General features: G+C 37.2%; 2 protein-coding genes across 11 annotated transcripts in view; both read right to left on the bottom strand.

Moving 5' to 3' along the window:
• The window catches only part of PXDNL (peroxidasin like), a gene marked incomplete at its 5' end in the record, with an annotated part of 490,956 nt that overhangs the window by 461,688 nt on the left and 9,488 nt on the right, over positions 1–19,780 (bottom strand).
• The window catches only part of PCMTD1 (protein-L-isoaspartate (D-aspartate) O-methyltransferase domain containing 1), a 67,796-nt gene that overhangs the window by 38,673 nt on the left and 9,343 nt on the right, over positions 1–19,780 (bottom strand). Inside the window, exon 2 of one of the 10 annotated variants that reach the window (XM_072734758.1) lies at positions 2,950–3,052. The exons of 8 other annotated variants lie outside the window; for them this stretch is intronic. The gene's annotated coding sequence lies outside the window, so the exon portion shown is untranslated. Of the gene's footprint in view, positions 1–2,949; positions 3,053–5,436; positions 5,623–19,780 lie in introns of those variants that run through there. One more of the 10 variants, XM_072734759.1, reaches the window with a different exon arrangement.

Here is a 19,780-nt window from a genome sequence, read left to right as displayed (position 1 = left end):
GTTCTGGGAATGGTTTAAAGTTCCTTAAATCTACTATTTTATTGATTCTTCTAACAATCACAAAAGATAGCTTAAGTTTGATCTCATCTGTATAGATGGGAAATCTGGGACACAAAAGAGTTAAGTCACCTCATACTGTGAGGCCCAATATGATAGCCATTAGTCACACATGGCTACCTAGACCAAAACTAATTAAAATTAAATACAATTTAAAATTCAGTCAGGAACACTAGCCACACTTCAAGTGCTTAATAGCTACACGTGGCCAGTCACTGCTATACCAAACAGAGCTGCTCTAGAAAGTGACACTGCTGGGACACAGTCCCAGGTCCTTCAGACTCCAAAAACCATGTTCTTAAGCATTAAGCCAGGTGGCCCTTAGAGTATGGTAAGTCTAGTTTAATATGCATGAATAACTTGATTGATTTAAAATTTCTACACTTAAAAAATCTAACACCTATATGCTAAACATCCTAAATGCACCACATAAATTCAAAATGTTAACACAAAGTAACATATTACCAACTGAATACAAAATATAAAAAATGAAACAAAACAGATCCACCTTTAAAATACACTCACATACAAGTACATATATATTAAAATTGTTTTATTTGGTAAACCCCGTAGTGATAAGGAGACCACAAATTTTATTAACAACTTTAATAGTATAAGCACTAGAACATATGTTATATGTACAACAAACTTCTTTAAAGTCAAATTCAGCATCTTTAAATGAGACACAATTGCAATTTGATAAACTAAATAAAAATTTTAATACATCATAATGAATACAATTTAATTTTTATTCAACTGTAGTCAATAAATAAATTCATACAATACTTAATTTCTGAATTAATAAATCAGGAGAGGGGAAAGTGAAAACTGAAATGCTTCTGACCAAAAACAAGAGTTATGACAGCCAGGGCACCTGGGCAGTTCAGTGTTTGAGCTCCTGCCTTCGGCTCAGGTCATGACCCCGGGGGTCCTGGGATCAGGTCCTGCATCAGGCCTCTCACAAAACGCCTGCTTCTCCCTCTGCCTGTGTCTCTGCCTCTCTCTGTGTCTATCATGAACAAATAAATAAAATCTTAAAAAAAAAAAAAAAGAGTTATGACAGCCTACTCTGGCAAGGCTGTACCCTCACTGTTGACTTTAGAGAAGAAAAGCAACTGATAACCTCGAGTTTCATCAAGGTCCTCACACCTCTGGCACCGAGCTGCTCCAGCACTACTGGGGCAGCTGTCTCACCAAGTCCTGCCCCTGTCCCCACTGCCTGCCTGTGTCCTCTTTTGTATTTTCCTATGATCTCCTTAAACTATCTGAGTAGAGGAAATACCGTGAACTCCTGTCTCATTCCTATTTAACTTATTCAAACTCACTTATACAAACCTAGCTGGCTCCAATGCATCCCCTATACCCAAAAAAGAAGTAACTGAAAAAAATATATGGGCCCACAGCACTATTCTCCTCAATGAGTGCATTTCCCAGCACATAGTGCAACTGGCAACATCAATCCACTGTTCCTTCAACAGGTCTTAGTTTGGGCATCCTTTTACAGCCCAAGCATTTCAACTTGCTGAGCACAATTCTAGCATGTAAAGTTTGTTTTTGTGCGGGGAGTTTTGTTTTGTTTTGGCCTCTAAACAAATTAGAGGCCAATTACTCGGAGGGAATGCCTTCCCAGGATGAAAGAAAAAGCGGCTATATTAGACTAGGAGGCAGCTTCTGTGAGTCTCCCGTGTGGTACCTACCTTAGGACTTCATAAGCCTAATTCTGACTATACACACAGTTAATGGCCCTACTGGAAATGCTGTATTTTACTAGTTGGAAAAATTATTCCACAGAGTGACCTTAATCCTTCTCAGGTCCTTCTAAGCTCTAACCTGGCCAGTCCAAAATTACCACAGCAAAACAAACAAATGTGGACTTCACTACACAAAAGTGTACACTCTTGGTGAGAAAGGCAAGAGTCATCATCAAACCAACAAGAACTACTACCATTTGCTGACAGACACCGTACTGTTTTCTGTACATTCTCTCATTAAAAGCTACAATAAGCCTATGGAGGAAGGCATTCACAAGCCCACTTTCAAGTAGAAACAATCTGTAAAGGACTAGGGCACTACAATGCATGTGACTACGTTGGGACTACAGAAGCCCAGAGCAAAGTGGATCCAGGGACCCAGGAAATCTTCCTTAAAAAGTCACAGATTATATAATGCAATTAAAGGACTAAGGGATTTAAATTAAAGGCTGAGGATATGGCTGGTATTAAAGCAAGAAAGCAGGTAAAGAAATCTACATATAGTTGTACCATAAAATCTTCATCTTGTAAGGCCAGTGATTTTTTTTTTAAGCCTGGACCCTTTTGAGAAACTGATTGTATTTATGGCCCATCTCTCTAATTAAAAAATGAATGAATGAGAAGTTTTACATCCAACTTCAGAAAGATCCCAAGTTCCTACAGATCCATGAGTTGAATCTAATTTAAAAGCACCTATTAGATGCAACAGAGTCAGCCACAGATACTAACAAGGGAGGGAGAATTACATTTCCGTTTTAGGAAATGTGTAATTGTGTTTCTGACCTACTGCAACAGACCAGAGATCAGGTACTCTAAAAGCTGGGGAACACATCACCTCGTGAACAAGGAGCAGCATAATACTTTGAAGCCAGATTTCCTGACTTCCTTCCCTCTGGTTTGACAGGAAAGACAAACACATCTAAACACAAAGCTCTAGGGTATCCAGGAGGTTGGTGGTCAGGATAGGTTTTCTGGAATAGGATACATAATCTGATACAGTGCATCATGTTTAACACAAATTGTTAGCTCATATATTTAGTTTATAAGGCAATGATGTGCAGATAATGAAGAAGTTGTGGTGGTTTCCATGTTCATGGTTCGAAGTGACAGGAAGGTATAAGATTACATATATTAGAGATACCTTAGCAACTTATGAAAACTTTCAGCAAAAAGCTGAGAATATCGAGTACCTGCCTCTAAGGCAATCGGATGCTGGTACAGTTTCTTCAAGTGGTCTGGGAAAGCTGTGAATGCAGATGAAAAAAACTGTTAAGACACTGTTTCTAGATTAAAACAACAGACAGGGGGATGCCTGGGTGGCTCAGCAGTTGAGCGTCTGCCTTTGGCTCAGGGGATGTTCCCTGTCTGGGAATCGAATCCCATAGTGGACTCCCTGCAGGAAGCCTCTTCTCTCTCTATGTCTTGGCCTCTCTCTCTCTCTCTGGCTCTCACGAATAAATAAAATCTAAAAAAATAAAATAAATTAAAAAATACAAATACAAAAGAAAAAAAAGAAGACGACGACGAAGAAGAAACCCAAACAGATAAATTAAGGCTATACCTAGGTTCAGATTTCTTTAATTTTGATAAAAATATATACAAACAAAATTATATCCATAAGTAAATTATCTCCTAGGACCTAAGTTTCAAAAAAGGAAGATGAACCCTAGAGTTTAAGGTTGTGAAGGACTGACTGTAATGCTACATGCTAATCCCAGCACATTTAGCTATCCTAGAAATTTTATTAGGACTGCTATTGTTTTTGTTGATAAACTGGTTACACAGTTGCACAGGTTTTCAGTGGTATGCTCCAAGGCTATTTTTCCCACAAGCCCTGTTTAGCGAAACATCAGTGTTTTCAAATGTTATAGAAAAACCCAGTACTTGACTTCTCAAGCCCTTAGAAGAATCTTAGGAAACCTGAGGGACCTCAGAACACCTCTGGAAAAGAGCTTGCATGAGAAACTACAAAATGGGATGAGCAGAGCCGTGGTAGAGCTACACAGCGATGTCATGGAACACCAGCCCGAACATGGGGTTGGAGACAAAATGATGGGAAGATTTTCCTAAATATGAAGACCTGGTAAGCACAGAGGCAGAAGGAAGGAAAGGTGTTCAGAATAAGCAGAAAAGACAAAGAGACAAGAGGCAATGCACCCACCCACTGAAGGTACTACAAATAGTACAGTAGCGCTCAAGTACAGGAATAGAAAGCAGTGCTTGGTGAGGCTAGAACAAACAACAAAGAGGAATGAAAAATGAAGCTTGCAGGCCACATACACATGGAGCTTGGACTTCCTCCCATAGACAATGGAGCCAGCAAAGAGAATGACAGACATACTGTATGACTAATTTTAAAATAAGATGTAAAGGAAAAACCATAACTGTAAAAGAAAGAGAATATAATAATACATTATTTGGTCTAGGGAAGGCAAAGTTTACATAGTCAGAATACTGAAAACACAAGTGCTGATTCAAATTGAATAGTCCTTTAACCACAACAAGATGATGATAAGGAAGAGGTAAAGAGGGGTATGGAAGTTAATACCTCATCTGTGATTATAGAAAGTAAATACTATCTAAAATTAATTAATTTTTTAAAAGCATCTTAGCAATGTGGAGGTAATTTCCCTACCACGAAACAGCTGAAAGCATTAAGTTTCCTCCAGAATGTGAGCTTCCAGGTGGAAACAGGTAAAGCCAGGAACTGCTATTCTTTGTCTTCAGGGTATCACTTGACTTTCTAAATTGTGTACATGCATTATTTGAAAAAAACTGACAAATAAAGCTGAAAATAAAGGGGAAAGATAAATAGGTGTATGTATTTTTTTTAGACCAGAATAAGATAAAGACACATAGAAAATAATTTCCTAAGGAATATAAACATATTTAATAAATAAAATAGTCTATGGCAGAAAAGTTAAGAGAACAAAAAAGATAATATAAGAATTTATACTACAGAGCTTCAAACACAAGTCATTTCACCATATCCATAGTTTCTGACAGTGGGTGGAAAACAAATTATTATAAATTACTTTCATAATGTTGATTGATTCCATTACAATAGTATGTGCACTTGTAGAAAATTTGAAAACCAATAAATAAAATTATTCATAACCCTAATATTCAAAGAGCCACTGTTAACATTTACTAAGTACCTATATGCTTTCTAACACATTAGTATTATACTGTATATATTACTTCAAACTTCTGTTTGTCTTACACATTTTCATGCCATCAAAAACTCTTCCAAAATCCAGAAGTGTGATACCCTGCCACATGGAGGCACCAAAATGTAATCAGTCCCCTAAATGCTAGGCCATGAATTTTGTATTATAATTAATGTATATGTGAAGAGTCTGCAAGTTAAAATCTGTAATAAATATTGTGATAATTCAATAACCCCCTAACTTGAAATATACTTCATTTTTTAAAAGGCAAGCACTATTAAAAAGCCATCACAGCATTAAGTCATGGAAGCATTTGATATTTGTTAATTCTAAGATAATTCCATCTCAATCATGCAAAAAGTGCCAAATACAAGTCAAGAGACCAAGGTCTAGCCTTGGTCCCACTGATAACCTTGCTGTATGACTCTGGGCAGCTCTCCAGAACATCATTTCCTCACCTGTGAAAAGAAGAGGATAAATTCTACGATTCCTAAGGTTCCCCAGAGCTCTAATTTCCCTGCTATTTTGGCATTAAATCCGTATTTGAGTACAGCTCAGTTTTAGTTATCCAGGAATGTCTGTCCTTGCCTCAGCATTTCTGTTATTTTCCTCACATTTTTGGTGCCCCACTGTTGCCATTTTTTCTAACATGGAAAAGAAAAAAAAATTAGAGGAATGTTCAAGTCTTGCATTAAACAATTAAAGTAAAATAAGGAGTTTAAAAAAAAGAAGAAAAGGTAAAGGCGAAAGAGAGAAGTGTCAGAATAGAGTAAAAGAACAGCTTATCTGCAGTTATGTCTGTTTGAGAAGGAAGTTGTCATATTTCATCACAGAACACAATCTCACTCCTTGGCATTTTCTTTCTAGTATGTGTGTTTGGGGTACATACATTCACATAAGCTCACCTGAAATGATGTTCAAAGTGTTCCCAAATTTGCTTGCTAGTCTTTCAAAATAAGATACGTGGCATTAACATGTTTGGTTAGGGGACGATCTACTGAAGGCCCAGTACAATATAATGGTGTCCTTCAGGCAGCTTAGAGATGTTTTATGGAAGGTTAAAGACAAGTCAAAGGAGGTGGGAAGCACCACCACAGATGGCAGACAGATGTCGCAGAGTCGGAGAACAGAACGAACGCTGACTCATTTTCTTTCCCTCCTAGCAACCAGTGGCAAGCAGCCAACTGCTGTCCTTTCTCTGCAAAGGTGAGGAGAAAGCTCACTCAGCTTTGGGGTAAAGGAGACTAGTGACCCAAAGGAGAACACACCATTTGAGGGCATGAACAAAGGATCTTTCTTCCTCGTGCCCTCAAAGATTTTGTCACAGGAGTCATGTGCAAAGGCTACTTTGAGTGTTGAGACAACTACACAGGGAGAAAAAATTTTCTCAATGATAGCAAATAGGTGTAATGAGACATAAATATAGAATAATGAAAGAAAGAAAAGGAAAGACGAGGCTAATGAAGGGGTTCAGAACAAGTCTCCTCAAACTGTGCCATGGGCTGTGGACCATTTGAGCTGAAGGCAATTAAGACACAGCCAACTTTGGCACATGGACCATTCTGACCTGAAGGCAACCGAGACCCAGTAGACTGAAGAAAAGCATTCACCTCCCTTTAAACTACCTCAAAGAATTCAGGTAAGGAGCCTGGCCCAGAAAGAGAGCTATTACCAAGACAGAACTTTTTTTTTTTTTTTTATCTGAATGACCAATCTGTATAAGGAGGGCAAACATCTGCTCTTCTTATCGTCCTGTGAATCATCTCCTCCCCTGTGACATTCCAGGTGCCTATCCTACTCCTTAGCTCCTGATGGCAGGTAAGCCTCAACTGCCCAGCTTATCCTTGGGTCTCACTGTCTTTGTGGGGCTCCCATACATATATCTGTCATTATGTTAATGATTATCAGACTGGCCAAAGAGCCTAGAAGGGTTAGAAGAAAGAGTTTTTCCTCCAACACTACTCATGTGCCAATGTTATTATTTTTTTATTTTTTATTTTCTTGCTATGATAACACATACATGCAATTTCCTGTCTCTACTACATACAGGCACTGGGTTCTATTTCTTCACCAAAACTCTATGAAGAAGCACTAACTTCATTTTACTAATGAGGAGACCAAAGTTCAGAGAGACCACAAGACAAACTCAGAGCTCATGAGTAGCTGAGCCACAACTCAAATCCAGTTTGGCAAGCCATAAAATCCTCCTGAAACAGAACAATTTGCAAAGAGGCTCCATAATTCAAAAGTAGAGTTTTTGTCCCCTTGTCCAGAAAGATTCAGATCTCTTGCCGTCTCTCTCAACCTCTCATTTCGTCTTTTTTCCTCCCTTTTAGTACTCTCAGTTCCAAAAGAAGAATGGGATAGTGGAAATAAGGCCTCTGATGTCATGTACTGACTGCAACCTCAGGCAAATTATTTAACCTGTGATCTTCAGGTTCTTTGTCTATAAAATGGGAAAAATAATAACCACATCATAAATTCGTAAACAGTGCATAGTGCACTGCACATAAACCTTCTAACATACACATGTCCAATAAATAATTCACTTTCTTTCACATCCAAGGCCCAAAAAGACACATTCAAAATGTTCATTTTTAAACACAAAAGACCAGAAAGGGAAAACAAAAAAGCATCAGTTCTGAAATCTAGTGATCACCTAATGACCTCCTTAATACAAAACCACAGCATGAAAATGTAAATCTTCAAGTTAGAGGTGTCAAGAAGAAAAAACAGGGACACCTGGGTGACTCAGTGGTTGAGCGTCTGCCTTCCGGCCCAGGACATGATTCTGGGGTTCCAGGATTGAGTCCCACATCAGGCTCCTTGCAAGGAGCCTGCTTCTCCCTCTACCTATGTCTCTGCCTCTCTCTGTCTCTCATGAATAAATAAATAAAATATCAAAAAAAAAAAAAAAAAAAAAGAAGAAGAAAAACCAAAGCACAATATATACAGAAGAGAGAAGAAAAATACACTCATTCATATATAAGTTTATTGAAAGAGGTTAATGTAAAAACAAAACAAAAACCCCCCAAAAATAATGCAGTGCCTTCTGTCACACTCTGGGCCACAAACTAGGTAAAGAGGCCAAAATTAGGACCAGCTGCCCTCTGTACTCAGGCAGCAATCAGGTACTGAACCTCTCTCTGGTAGTTACTAGCTAACTTCCACTTGTGCTAATTTTCTCTAATGGAGCATTCGTCACATAAATTAGCGAAAATTACCTGTCCTATATAATTTTGTTTGGTTTAACACATGTTTTCTGTCCAAACTCTAAACTCAATAATAATAAAGATAACATAAAATGAAGATAAAATCATATATTTAAAATATTCCTCACAGTTGTAAAGGTGCAAGCATCTAATAAATAGTGACTAAATATAAAATACTGGCAGAGTAACTTCTGGCTTTCTACTCTAGGGCATCCTTTGAAATGTGAACATACCTAACAGCTGCAGCAAAGTGAAAGTATGTTTTTCCTTTATAATCCCTTGAACTCTGGAATCTTCATCTGATCAGACAGCTGATAAACCACTGTCTTAAGAGAAAGACTATCTGCTCCCCAATCTTTCAATTCACTACTACAAATAGTTTCAAGTAACAAAAGAAAGTTGTTGGAAACAAAGAGGTTCTATATTTTGGTATTTGGCAAGTTTTAAGATGCCTTTGTTCATAGATGTAGGCTTTTCGGTCATATTCTCAATTCTATTCCAGTTTTGCTTCTATGCCTTTTCTCTCTCTCCACTTTCCCCTTCATTCTTTTAATTTCCTATTTTCCTTTCCTGGGGCAGGGAAGACCAACATAAACTCAAACAAGATGGAGAAACAGTAGGAAGTAGCTCTATGGGAGTTCAAGGTATAGGATATAAGGGGATGGAAGAATATAAAACATTTTTAAAGGACAAGATGAGGCAATTCAAGCTGAAATTTCATCATTTTGGAAGTTACAGCATTTCATGTACCTCCAATGTCCCCTCCACTCCTTTTACTTAAAGATCTGAGTATATGATCTCTTCAAACCTGTATCGCTACACAATCATGTGTCTGTATTCCTAAACACAATCATATCCGTATAACACAAATGCCCTCAATATGCAAAGTTTCATGTACCTCTGAGGTAACAAAATCATCAGAAAATAACTGCCTCAGATTTTAGGATTTTTGCTTAACATCTCCAGTTTTTCAAGAAATATAAGAAGTGCTCTAATAATCATCCTTAACACTTAAAAAAACATTCCTTATAGAAGCTACAGCCTAGAAAACCCCTTCAAACAGAAGAGTTGTTTACCTCCTGTAACTCAGAAAAAGTCTGAAGTAGAATACGAAAATGACAAATGAGCTTTCTGGTTTTAGTCCGTTAAGTAACAATGTTCTTAGGAAGTAATGAGATCAATAAAGAAGCATGAGAGAAAAGCATACACATTTTTGGTGCCTTAAGGTCAGGCTTTTAAAGTTAGGCTTATTTCATCTGAAAAATTTTGAGTTCACAAGAAAAATATTCAAATAAAAATAAAACAATATTCCAAAGCAAAATTCCACAATTTGGGTATTCGGATGATCTGTATCTGTTCCATTCTACTAGTATATCATAAACCACAATGTGAGCTCACACCGAAGATATTCCTTCTGCATGTTACCATACCATGGAATACAAAGACTGGCCTTGTCACACCATATGACTGAGGAAATGGTTATCTTTTCTGGCTTTGGTTTTCTTCTTCTGGATGATACTATCACTAAATAAAATTTTCTTGATGGCATCTGTAAAAACCTTAAAAATGTCTTTACTATACAAAGATAAAGAATGTATATAAGTTAACTATAAAGTTTTTTTGCCATATAAAGTGGTATCTTTCCAAAGTGCATGATGATAATTTTATCTACAGATAGGCAGCAAAAACTATATAGAATAAAATACCTAGTTATATATCATTCTTAATTTTTCAGTGCTTTAACAAACTCATAAAATTTTATTAACTTCCCCAAGGTATCTACACAGGACAGGTGGTATTACCTGCACCATGCAAATGAAGAAAACCAATTGAGAAAATTGTTTGTTCTAGATTTCCCATTTAATACAGAGATATTTCAGTCTTATTCATAGATCTAATGGCATACACTACTACATAACATATTCATGTTATCATAAATAAGAAAACACAGCAACCAGAAATGTAGGTCTGAGACTCTATGACAAATACACACACCACATTTGATACTAATACCTTCGCTTCATTTATTGGGACAAATAACTACCCCTACTTTTTACTCATGATCCAGAGGAAGTTTAAGAAGTTCTTAAAAATAAATTGTAATAAGGGATGCCTGGGTGGCTAAGTCAGTTAAGTGTCTATCCTCAGCTCAGGTCATGATCACAGGGTCCTGGGACAGACCCTGCATCAGGCTCTCTGCTCAGCGGGGATTCCGCTTCTCCCTCTATCCCTTCCAACTGTGACTCATAAGCTCTCTCACTCTCTCTCAAATAAATAAATATAATCTTTAAAATAAGATAAAATAAAACTGTAATCATAAGATTATCACCATTATACTATAGACTCTCAATAAGTGCTAGGAAGCTCACCTTAACTTTAAATGATTAATCTGTCATCAGTTCTTTGTATCAATAAAACTCATTTGGAGAACACCATGCAAACTGAATAACCAAAATGCTGTGAAAGCTTGTTAAACTAGAGCTCAGTATCTCCCTCCAGGCTTCATTTAACAAGTTCTTTACCACTGGTTCAGCAAGTTGAGTAGGACCCAGCGACACTGAGGATATAGAAGTCAAAGAATGGCTTCAGTACAGTTCAGTAGACAGTCTTTGTTCATGAAATCAGTCTCTTAAATGGTTCGTGTATTTTCAAAAAAAAAAAGGTTTAAAAATTACTTTTAATTTGGCTATAAGTTCACAACTGCAGTTTTTTTAATAATGTAAGGGAATATTTCATATCAATTAGATTGATCGTCAAACTGTGTCCTCATAAGTGAGTATAATGTTTATTAACAGTATACATTAAAATACCAAAAGTCTCTCAACAAAAAGTTACTCAAAGCAATTAGTATTGCCTTACACTTAGATATTCTAAGTTCTGCACAAAAGGACTTCCACTTGATTTCTTCATTCAATTAACAAAACCTGATCACATATTTATGCCTCAGAAACTATGATAAGCATGGAGGATTCAGAGACCATACTGCAGAAGCTAAATTAAAACTAAGGAGCTTTCTTGGAGGTAAGAGTTGCAAAAGAGGTAAGAGTTGCAAAAGAGCTCACTTCATTTCACAAATAAAGAATTGAGCTATAGCAGGTGCCTTGTCCAAGATCATACAAGATAGAAAGAAACCCAAGTTTTGCAAGTCATAATAATCTTATATAAGAGATAATCTGTTCAAACATTAGAACATATAAGGCCAAAAAGACCTAATTTATTCCTTTTATTTTTAAAAAGATTTATTTGAGAGAGACAGAGCGGGGGAGGGGGGGGAGGGAGGGGCAGAAGCAGACTCCCTGCCCCCAGCTTCAATGCAAGACTGGATCCCAGGACCCGGGATTATGACCTGAGCAGAAGACTGAAGCTTAACTGACTGAGACACCCAGGAACCCCTTAATTTACTCCTTTTAGATTTCTTAAAATTAAGTGAGCAGAATGCTTCTTAAAAAGAATTAAATTTTCTATTTAATTTCAATATTTAATAGTAAGCATTATTACTAACTATAACCTGACTCTGACAAATTGTTGGGAGACTGTAAGGAAAAAAAAAGCCCAATTGAAACCCACAGAAAACATAATAATAAAAAAAGTCAGATAGGTAAGATCATTTTTTTTCATACTTGAAGCTATCACTTTCTTCACAGGAAAGCTTATTAATTATTATCAATCTCTAGACAATGATTATATAACAATGCATTAAATATTATCTAGACTGAATCCACACAGGTTATAGTGGTAAATTATAACATTAAGCACGTAAAATTCTGACCTGAATTAAACAGGATTTATATTAATAGGAATATAACAATTTTGAGCAGCCCGGGTGGCTCAGCGGTTTAGTGCCGCTTTTCAGCCCAGGGTGTGATCCTAGAGACCCGGAATCAAGTCCCACGTCAGGTTCCTTCCATGGAGCCTGCTTCTCCCTCTGCCTGTGGCTCTGCCTCCCTTTCTCTGTCTGTCTCTCATGAATAAATAAAATCTTAAAAAAAAAAAAAAGGAATATAACAATTTTACTTTACTCATTTACTACCCTTAGAAAGATTATTTGTAGATTGAATACTAGTATATCAAATTATAATGATTTCATATCAAGTTTCAGATTCATTATTGAGTTATATTTTAATAGAATGTTTTTCAATGTAACTAAAAATTGTACTTAAAAGATCATATAGTGAGGGTTCTAGATTGGAACCCTAATTCTATACATTCTAGCTATGTTACTATTAATAACAATAATCACCTCACAACACTCATGTGAGAAGTATCCAAGATAATGTCATATAAACTGGTCACATACCACGAACTCAATAGGTGTTACCTGTTTCTATTAACACAGGCCTACTTCATCCTCTCACAAAAGAACATGTTCCTATTCCAAGAAACATTTATCAAATGCATAAATATCTATACCTAGTAATAATATATATGTAAAGTACTATAGTGTTTCTGAGGAAAAACCAAAGAAGGGAAAGATCTTGGGGACATACCTTGTAATTCTGGATGGAATTAGAGGAATCATTAATTGACTTGGAAAACTATATATACATACATATATATATATACACACACACACACCCCACATGTGAGTATATGCACATACATACATACGTATACACACATGCACATAAAATACAAAGCTACAGAAAATACATATATTTACTTTTCCTTGTTTATGAATGCCTTAGACAATAATTCAAAAAAAGCCCAAACTTTTCTTGAAAATATGTATAGGAAAATATGTTTTGCATTTTTATTTACTACATTTTCTTATTATTAGTAATCTCCCTATTCCCTATTCTGGTCCCTACTCGGGTTCCCACTCTTTCATTGGTAGCAGGGACTCTACATCTCTGCTGCAGTCTTCTATGCTCCCAGCTCTCACAAGCATCCTGGGCATTTTCGACAACCATTCAAGCCCCAGAAGTAACGACCATCACAACGCCTTAAACTCTGAGGCTCTCTAACCTCTGTATCCTTATTTTATTCCACCATCACATCTTACATCTAGTTTGCCCGTTCTTTTTCTACCACTACAATTAATCTTCAGTATCACTAGTACTACAGCAAAGATTTTCTACAAAAGACGAAACAGTAAATACTTTAGAATTTGCAGACTTTAGTTTCTGTTAACAACTCCTGAATTCTGTGCCTATAAGAGCAAATGCAGCCACAACAAAATATAAATAAAAGCATGGCTATATTCCAATTTTTTAATTTATGAACACTGAAATTTGAATTATATACAATTTTTGCATACTATTTTTAAATTTTTTTCCCAAACATTTAAAAATGAAAACACTATCCTTAGTTCCCAAACTATTCAAAAACAGGGGGATGCCTGGGTGGCTCAGCGGTTGAGCATCTGCCTTTGGCTCAGGGCATGATCCCAGTCCCAGGATTGAGTCCCATATCGGGCTCCCTGAGAGGAGCCTGCTTCTCCCTCTGCCTATGTGTCTGCCTCTCTCTGTGTGTCTCTCATGAATAAATAAATAAAATCTTAAAAAAAAAAAAAAAAAAAAAAGCAGTAGGCCAGATTTAGCTCGTGGGCCATAATTTGTTGACATCTCTCAGGATCACTTTCTTCCCAAACCAAATAGGTCCCATTAACATGGCTTCACTCCATTACTCTCCATTATTTTCACCCCTTATTTTAACTTTCTGCCTCACCCCTCTTACAAACACCTAACTTCACACCAATCCAATAATCTCTCCTCTGTGGAGTGATTTATACCATGGAGTGTTACTGAAGAAAAAAGTCCACCAGCTTGGATTGGTACCACGGAACCATTACCAGTTACATTCTTCAACCCCAAATGGATTTTCTTTTTTTTTTTTTTAAACTATTTTTTTTTAATTTTTATTTATTTATGATAGTCATACAGAGAGAGAGAGAGGCAGAGACACAGGCAGAGGGAGAAGCAGGCTCCATGCACCGGGAGCCTGATGTGGGATTCGATCCCGGGTCTCCAGGATCGCGCCCTGGGCCAAAGGCAGGCGCCAAACTGCTGCGCCACCCAGGGATCCCCCAAATGGATTTTCAATAGCACCTAGCAATACCTCTGGATCTTCAGTCACTCTGGCTCCCATTCCCCATAGCAAATTCATTATTACTAACACCATCGGTCAAGATGAATCTTCCTAACCCAACAGATGGTCATACTTCACCTTCTACAAACAGGTCATGGGACGAAGCCTCAACTTCCTAGACTGTCACCTTAACTCCATGCCACTGGACAATAGTATTACAAATATGCCTGTGTCTGTACACACATTCAGAGGCAGAGTGTTCAGCCTTTGAAACTCAACAGATTTGATATTGTCCATTATTAGAATGTAAGTACCTTAGTAAATAACTACTACACTTATTGGCAGCCTAATGCTCCATTAATAAGTGTTTTACCAATCATCTCTCAATCATTCTAGAAGTAGAAATCCCTCAACCTAGAAATCTTCTCTAAGTCCACCTTCAAAACACTCAGGTGCCTATTAGTCAGCTAAGGTTATCACAACAAAATATCACAGACTAGGTGGCTTAAACAACAGAAATGTTCTCATTGTTAATGGAGGCTAGAAAAACCAGATCAAAGTATCAACATGGTCAATTTCTGGTGAGGACTCTCTTCCTGGTTTGTAGACGGCTACTTTCTCACTGTGACCTCATACAGCCTTCCCTTCCCATGTGGTCAAAGAGAGAACAAACTCTGGAGTCTCCTCTTATAAAGATATTAATCCTACAGGAGCAGAGCTCAACCCTTTGACCTCACCTTAATTACTTCCTTAGAGGCCCCATCTCCAAATACAACTACACTACGGGTTAGGGTTTAAATGTGTAAATTTTTTAGGGACACAAATATTCAGCCCACAACAATGTCTTTCTTTAGTGCTTTTAAACACCTTGAGTGTACCTGTATCACTGTTCTGGAAAGTTATTATTTTGTTTCTGGTCCACTTGACCGTGGTCTTTTCAAGAGAAAGCTCTACATGCTACTCACTTTATTTCTATCACTTAAGCAGAGGGCCTGGTATCATGGAAATGATCAGTAAATGATGAAAGAGACTAAATGAATAAAATACCTTTGGCATGATATTCATTTAATGAAATAAAAGGGTGAGACCAATACTTGAGTTACACAGACCCCAAAGGCTGTTCTGCCTCTGAGATTGGTGAGCTTATAAAAGAGAAGACATAATTCAAGTCCCCCTGCCCCCAATGATGAACAATTTTGCTTAGTTTCCCAGAAATAAGATATGGAAAAAAGGGCAGATATATCTGTATTAGACAAGTTATATACTCCACTGCATATTACTGTAGTCTGCTTTGGGGCATATTTCATTGGAGAAGAGAAAAAAGTCTTAAGAGAACTTAAAATTTAGTTGATACTATAGTAAAACTATAGTTTAAAAAAATAAATAAACAGGGTGTTTCAGGAGTTCAAACTGAAAGCAATTTAGCAAGGAACAGCCAGAAACTGATAAACCTATGATAATCAAAAATATTAAAAAGAATTTAAACATATGAGTAATTTTTAACAGATTGAAGTAATGAATATATAGGTAAGCTGAGGAGCAGAGAATACGGCGGTAGTGAATCCTGAGTCTTTAATAAAGGTGGAAATGTTGATATTTTAATGTCCTCATGATGGAAAGTGGGGACGTTACTATTCCTAGGAAAAGACAGATAGCCACAAAGAGATAGACAAACATGGAGGGTGGGGAGAGAGCAAGGAAATTCAACAAACTTTCTTCTGAATTATTAACGCAATGAGAAACCATAATAAATTTCACAAGAGGTGAAATATTTTAAATAATGTCACATATACTGTGAGTATACAGAGTCACACAAAGGTTAGTAAAGTGCCCAAGAGGTCTTACAAATGTGTTCAGAAAGTCAATCTTAAAGGAACCTAGTCATGTATATTACATTTTCTAAATCATTCCTATGAGGTACAGACCTAACTAACATAGGTTACAAGAGTTTTTTTGGCATCTTAACTCTTTATAGTTGAAGTACTGCGGCAGTCGCAATAAAATGAGTAAAATAAAATGAATCAAAAACAAATTATAGATTTCCCAGGCTATCCTGGGAAGGTAGAATGTTGCTATGAAAACCTTAAGCCAAAACGGCATAAAGCAAAAGGTACTCCCCCTGCCTTCCAATGCCACTTAGCTTTAACAAAGACCTACATTAATTAGTACGGTAATGGCTCATTTTCTAAAAGTGAAAATACAGATTTCAGTTCATGAGAATAGGTACTAAAGCTGGTCTTTTGTAAAAAGCCAAGTGGCACAATGAGACCTCTCAGAAAGTGAGGGATACCTACATATTGCTGACACTTGAAAACTCATTCCAGAACTTTAAATTTTTATAAAGTTTGTAATCCATGAGGGTGAAGGCATAATCCATATAGTTATCTGTGCATACAAACCCAAAATACAGCATTTTGATATTTGTGAAAAGCAAGAAAAATAATAAATTGTAAAAAAAATAAAATTATCCAGTTCATCCTGTCACACATGGGGCAAAACTACCTATTCAAGGTCATACTGACAGAATTCAAGGCTTCTGAGTCTTGGTTGGTTTCTTTCCAAAACATCATAAAATAAAAGCTCCAAAAGTGACACCTTTTCTGAGATAACACATGCCTGTCTACTGTTTTTAAACCACAACAAACCTTCATGTTGTTAAAGTAAGACAGGGAAGAAGCATAGAGCCCTTTCTAAAGGAGTAGACAGAGCTGCTAACTTTCAAGTCAGTATATTTGGTCCAGGGACTATGACTCCATTTTGATATTTAAATGTGAGAATAGAGGAGGCCAGCAAGAAATAGTCAAGATCAGCTGACCAGGAAAAAAATATAAAAATAGCAACTGGCCTTTAAGTCAAAAGGAGTCTACCAACATTTTAGCTGGGAGAAAGGTTTAGAATAGCAAAGGGAGCAAAAGCAATGGAGACAGGTTTTAAGAGCAACAGCTGTTCATTGCCCTGATTACAGCAGGGAGAAAGTACGTACAAATCAAAAAATATTCTAATTCCAGAGAGTAAATGATGGTTACCAGGGCATGGGGAGTGGGGGGATAAGACTGATGGTGTTTAAGAGTGCAAACTTGCAACGAGCAATAAGTCAGAGACCTAACGGACGATATAATATAGACAATATTGTACTATAATTATATGATAAATATTGCTACAAAGGATTATAAGATATGAATCTATCAAAGTAACACATCATATATATTAAATTTATACTGTATTAATACATCAAAATTTATTCAATTAAAAAACAGGAAAAAAATCTAGTTCCCCGTATCAATTCCTACTGATGGGTAATGTTCAGCCACAGCATGAGCGGATGGTGCCAGGGAGACACTGCCTGAGAAAAGAGCTTTGCTCCTAGGTCCGGTGCACTGCTTGGGAGGCTCCTGGAGTGCTTAAGGGTTCTCCACCAACACACTCCTACAGTGCACAAGAGCCAGCAGACTACCCCAGCACCCTCCCTTGGGTGGTGTGTAGAAGACAGCCTCTAGTAAAACACCTCTCTGTGAACATCTTTCCCTGGTACCCAGAAAGCAGATTTCTGGCAAATTCCATTAAGGAGGTACCATAGCAACTTCCTTGTCATCCAGTGAGCCACACATCCTCTCAACAAGGTCCAGGTCTAAGCTTTGGGTGGGTCTGTTCCTTAGGTGCTTAATCATGGCTCTTAGGGGGAGAGACTAATCTTTAGATCTCTTTTCATATTTTTTTTTTAAGATGTTATTTGAGAGAGAGACAGAGAAGGCATGCACACACACAGGGAGTGGTGAGGAGGGGTGAGAGAGAGTCTTAAGGAGACTCCATGCTAAGCACAGAGCCCAAGGTGGTTCCATCTCACAAACCTGAAATCATGACCTGAGCTGAAATCAAGACTGGGATGCTTAACGGACTAAGCCCACCCAGGCACCCCATTTCCATATTCTTTAGAATTCTCTTTACTTACTAGCCAATCTTGTTACTGTTAACATTTCTTTACATTAAACTTTCCCTGTTCATACTACCCTGTGTGGTTTTTTCCTTCCTGTTTGGACTATACCGATACAGTCCTGAAAACCATTAAGATGACAGGTCAGTGAGGGAATGAAGAACAAGCACACAGGCAATAAGATGAATGTGAATACAACAGATCCTGATGCTTTCTTTGCCAGCCAAAACATCCACAATCTCTTGGATTTGACTTAACCTGCTATATCCTGAAAACAGTCTAGGGTTTTTTTAAAAAAAACTTCTAAGTATTTGAGTATGTTTTATCTTAGATTCATGGCAAAATGCCATCAGTAGGTTTTCTGTGCTATGAAGCTGTCCATCCCGATCACAGAGGAACATTAGAGAACCAAGTGAGGGCAGCAGCTGTCCATTCTGCCATCTTAAATTGCTGCTCAGGAAATCCGTAACTGTCAAACTTTTAGGCAGGAGGATGGCTTAGTGGCCTCTTCTACTGGGAATCAGCCTAAACATGAGCTCGTTAAGTGAAGCACAAGATCTTTCTGAGGCCCTATTTCCCCTTTGTAGACTTCAATGATTATTAGATACCTGGAGAAGGACAAAATAAAACCACGAAAAACTCATTAAATTTCATGTATGTATGGTAGGCAAACCAAAAATAGAAACCCACAAAGGAACAAAGGAGCAAGTTAACAGCAAAGTCAAATTCTTGAAACAAATGTCAGAAATAAGCAATGGTAAAGGTTACTTTTTCTTGTTTAGTGGCATTTCAGAATGATAGAAAAAAAAAGCATCAAAACATATTTCTTGGGAAAAAAAAAAAAAAAAACAGCCCCAGAGTTGGAGGAACATAGAGGGAAAACTAAAAATATAACCAGGCACTAAAAAATTCAACAAACGTGTTGTATTCACTCCTTTAGCAGAAAACAATTTTGGAAGAAATCAATAGTAAATGACACTACATAAGCCACGCCTACTTTGCTACTGTACTACAATTGCAATATACTGTGCCCCAAAGAAGAGAGGTAATTGCCAGAAAGAGAGCCTTATGTCTCTATAAGGTACCTGTTTCATTTTAAGGTGTGCTGGGTTGGAAGCTATATATGTTTGGGAGGAACACAAATATTTTCAAAAATAGTAACTTATGGTAACTTCTCTTATCCTACTACCTTACTGTAATGTCTCTAAACATGTTTTACAGCTGGTGAGCCTAGGGTAGAAATTCATTTATGTGTATTTGCAGTGAATGCACAGGAATAGACTTTCTTTCCTACTAAGAAGAAAGCATATGTACAATTTCAAGTACAAAACTCTTGCCTCCCAACAGGAAAGACTCCACATAGCAAACTGACAAGGATCCCAGCTTCTTGTCTGTCAGAAAAAAACAATGTCATAGCTGTTAATTTTGTTTCTGCCTTTCTCCAACATAATTGCTTCAGCAATTTTAGGACAGGTATGTATTTCTCCTTTCCCCTGCTCTGATTCAAAATCACCCTCCTCTTTAGCACAGATTTCCCAGTGCATTTAATAAGTGTCTAGATTAATTTCACAGGGGAAAGGATTTCTGTCATCACTTCAAATTATATAAAAACCCAAAACCTTATACATAGCC

The sequence above is a fragment of the Vulpes vulpes genome, chromosome 13, assembly GCF_048418805.1.
Source record: "Vulpes vulpes isolate BD-2025 chromosome 13, VulVul3, whole genome shotgun sequence".
Lineage (NCBI taxonomy): Eukaryota > Metazoa > Chordata > Mammalia > Carnivora > Canidae > Vulpes > Vulpes vulpes.
The sequence above is the reverse complement of the archived record's forward strand: the minus strand, read 5'-3'. Positions and strand labels throughout refer to the sequence as shown.